We start from the raw sequence: 4,199 nt of genomic DNA, 5'->3' as shown, positions 1-4,199 counted from the left end.
ATTGGCGTCTAGTCCAAAGAACTACAACTTCCCAGTTGCTCCCGCGATGCCCCCAGAAACCAATGGTGTGTGGTCTAGAGGAGGAGCGCCCATTAAAGGCAACCAATCGACAGGACAAGGTGCGCTCCGTGGCTGTGCCTCTCGTCCAATACGTGAATGCAGGATGCAATTTATGCAGGATCCCCACGTGGGGTCCAGAGACTGCTGCTAAAAGATGTCACAAGGATTAATGTAATATCTGTTGCCTCCCGTGTTTTATTGAGATTTCCTGAGACTCCTAGCTCCCTAACCCATGTCTTTTTACACGGGTTTTTAATTGAAATCTTGATAAACATTTACATTTATAGTGCAAAAAATATGTGCTCGTTCAGGTGTGCGTTGATAGCCTGCCACCAGCAAATAAAAGAAGATGAAGTTGATTGAAATAGATGTAATAATATCCAACGCAGACCATTTAAAAACGTAATACATCTTGAATATCACTGGCGTATATACTCATCGACTGTAATATGCTTGATTGTTCAAATCTGATTCACTCACAAACTTCATCTTTACCAGATTTTGTATGAGGTATTCCACAAAGAATCACATGTCTACACGCGCTAACCGGTCTCGCAACCAAAGGATGAGGTACAGTAATTTAAAGAACAAAGATGCTTTGATAATAGTCTTGATAAGTTTCTAATGCAGGGCACCCACATTAACAGCATTATTAATTAATACTTTATAGCGCTCCAGGAAGCATCCGTATCCTGATAGACCATTGGACAAATTACCAAAATGCAAATGCAAAAAGGAAGCAGTGTAAGGGGCATTTAAGTGCAACATGGTAGTATATAGTGGTCATAGTGCATGCATAGACATTTTCTTCCTTCTTTGTATCCATAGTTTACACACATTTTCTTTGGCGGTTAGTTCTGCCTAAACACTGCATAATCAGAAAGTTTATTTTAATGCTTCTTTTTAGTAAAAAAAAATAAATCCATTCATTTTTTCCCACCATTCGCCCATATTAAATGCATTGTGTTCTTTGTCAATTTTAATGACACTGGCCATTAAAACTAAGCTTACAGTTCAGGAGTCCACGCTCTCTTTATGTCCCTGCAGACTCACGCTGATGGAGTAGAAGGGAGCAAGTGTGCCAGGCCGCATCTACCACTGTGGGTATGTTTAGTGTGGGTAGATGAAACACTCTGCTGGTTCGCCTAATCACCACATTCAGACATTTAACTTTTTGTTACTGACTGCTTCGATAATACTAATGATGTGCTTGTGCTACTTTACCCTCTATAGATGTTGTCAATTTGTGATCCCTTTGTTTTCTTCCCTTATATCGCAGTTCTGTACCTTAAAGCCGCTTCAGTGTTTCTTTTATGTATCTTTCATATTTTTCAGACACACACATGCGGCTTTCTCTGCTCTATAGGACTCCACATCTCCGCTTGTCCGTCTCTCTTTACTGTTGTCTCCGCTTCTTCCCCATACATACAAGGAACTGCACGTACAGCCGCAGCCATTCAAATACACATTTCTATGAGGCACACATACAAACTAATATCTCAGGTAAGCACAGGGCCTAAAGTGACCTGCTGTCGTGGAGCGTGAATCCACTAAGGCTCCGAAAAGGTAATATCGTGCCCTCCCTCGTTCGCCTCCAAGGGTTGAGCAGCGATGTAGGCGAGCGGGCGAAGCGAGAGGGGGGCAGGTGAAGAGGAATAAACAGATTTATTTGCCTGCGCCCCTCTCTGATTATTTTGCCCCTGCCTTTTGTTCCAGACCTTATGAAACCCAAATGTCAAGTGAGGCGAGGGCCTCATATCAAGCGCTGTCAATCACGGCCCCGTGCGCACCTGAAGCCCGATGCCGGATTATTGGCTTCAACATAAGGGCTGCCGCCGATGCTCGCTGCCCGCCTGGCCTCACACCATTCAACAACCAAGTTTTTTTTTATCCTTTCCTAGAGAGGAACTTCATTTGGCAGCTGATGCACGGGAGATTGCGGCGGAGCAGATTTTGATCGAAGATTGTAGCCGGCTGGATGTGAGTATGAAGAGTGGAGTGGCTTATCAAGGGAGGGGGATTAAGGGGAGGAGGCACAGACCAGAGCTGGCCTTAACATTTGATCCGGCGCAGCCATCACCTGTACATATGTCTCCTAATCTCACCTCAGCTCCCCTCTCCTCTGTCATTCTCAGTCTGTCCTTCACAGCTCTCTGCTCCATATATTCTCTCCATCTTGCACATCTGCACACACCTATTGAAGCCCCGGATTCTTAGTAGCACAGCATTTGCACTTGGCTGGTCCGAGTCTGCAGCTCTTCAGCAGCACTGAGGCCCTAAAATCAGTCTGCACCAGTGCCAGTGAACCAACTTCAGTTTGAACAACACACCCAGAGCATTTTAGAATTTATTCATTATTTTACTGTATATAACAGCAAAACGCTTCACTGTCAGCATCCAATTCCTCACACATTGCTGCACAAGCTAAAAAGAAAGCTTATATTGGCTTTTCAAGCATAATGCCCCAAAATACGGTAGCACTGAGCGCAATAATAATAATGTCTGTGTTTTATGCGACTTTTGCACCTTATTAGTCTTTGCCTTTGCTGCTGACACGGTGACAGTGACATGACAGAGGCGGTTTGCACTGTTGAGCTACTGGTCAACCTGGGATGGACAAGTACACTGACTGTTTATCTAACCCACAGGAATCCCCTTCTTCCCCTCTTGCTCTCTGCGATAACAATATAGCACCTGTCCGTCAGCCTGATGTCTAACTAATCATCCTCCACTGCGCTCTAACCACTGGCCCGTGTTCTCTCAAATCTCCTGTCCTTACAGCAAGCGGCGCGTCAATCCCCTGCGGGCGCCCCTTTAACACATCATTAATCCCCGGCGGCCTGGCCTTTTTCAATGGGGAGCAGTGGCAAGGGATAAGCAACCTCCTCAACACAGCAATACAAGGCAGAGGCAGCTGGATTGAGTTGGCTAGCAGCAGGTTAATCCGGGCTTCACGCTGGGCCAAGCACGGTAAGGCAGTATGTGTGTTATCATGTGTGTGTGTGTGTGTGTGTGTGTGTGTGTGTGTGTGTGTGTGTGTGTGTGTGTGTGTGTGTGTGTGTGTGTGTGTGTGTGTGTGTGTGTGTGTGTGTGTGTGTGTGTGTGTGTGTGTGTGTGCATGTTGCATTATTGGAGACAGTTAAGGATTGGCTCCATCACTGTAATGACTCCAGGGGTACAGCATCAGCATCTGGTGTTCAAAGTCATCTAGTCCCTCTACCCAAAAATGGAAAGTACAAATTGCTGCCATTTCTGTATTAGATTACAAATGGGCTAGACACAAGGAGGGCTTGTGGATAAAACCAGAAGAGCATGCGACGACCAAATGACAAATGTTGAAAGTAGAAAAGCAGCCGACAGACCTGTGAGGAGCTAACAGGAACAATTAATTATCAGTGAAGTGGTGACATCCAGATAGAATGTACAACAAAGTATTCCTTTGGGCTTGAAGACTGAGCTGAGCTAATAAGCATTACATAGGATTAATAACACTAATTCCCTGTACATTTCTCAACATAGTCTCCACTTGTTGTTTAAGGAGTTATACAACAATGTTTTCTTTTTTAGCTCAAAACACTTGCAGTCTATCCAACACTATCAAAAATAAAATGAATGCAATACTTTTTAGGTGTCTGACTGTTTAGGGGTTGTGTTTTAAAATAGCGTCGCCATTGCAGGAGCCTGTTTGTTGCTTCTATAAATGTGTGATTGTTGGTGATTGGAGAAGCTGGAAGCAGGGAATGTCAGCTACCTCCACTCGTATAAAAGAGAGTTTTAATCTCAGCGGATCTTTCCTAGATAAGTAAAGGTTACGAAAACTGACCATCACCATGTTTGATTGTGATGAGTTGTAAAAACAGTGATTTTCCATTTCCTTTTTTTCATTGAACACATTAGAAATTACCTTGCTCATTTATCTTTTTCCCTTCACAAACAACATTTTTAGAATTATGCTTTCACCGCATTAACATAGTTTCACTTTATTACCTTATCTGTGATCAAACTGTTAAGCCTGTACTTAGAGCCCCAATTGCAAGTCAACCATACAGTAGACAGGCCGACATATTTTTGGTACAGTCCTATCCCTGTGTGGTGTGCACATCATAGTGGGATGGGCGGACGGACTTAACATTCTGTCT

Source organism: Gobius niger (assembly GCF_951799975.1).
Source record: "Gobius niger genome assembly, chromosome: 1".
NCBI classification, from domain to species: domain Eukaryota; kingdom Metazoa; phylum Chordata; class Actinopteri; order Gobiiformes; family Gobiidae; genus Gobius; species Gobius niger.
The sequence above is the reverse complement of the archived record's forward strand: the minus strand, read 5'-3'. Positions refer to the sequence as shown.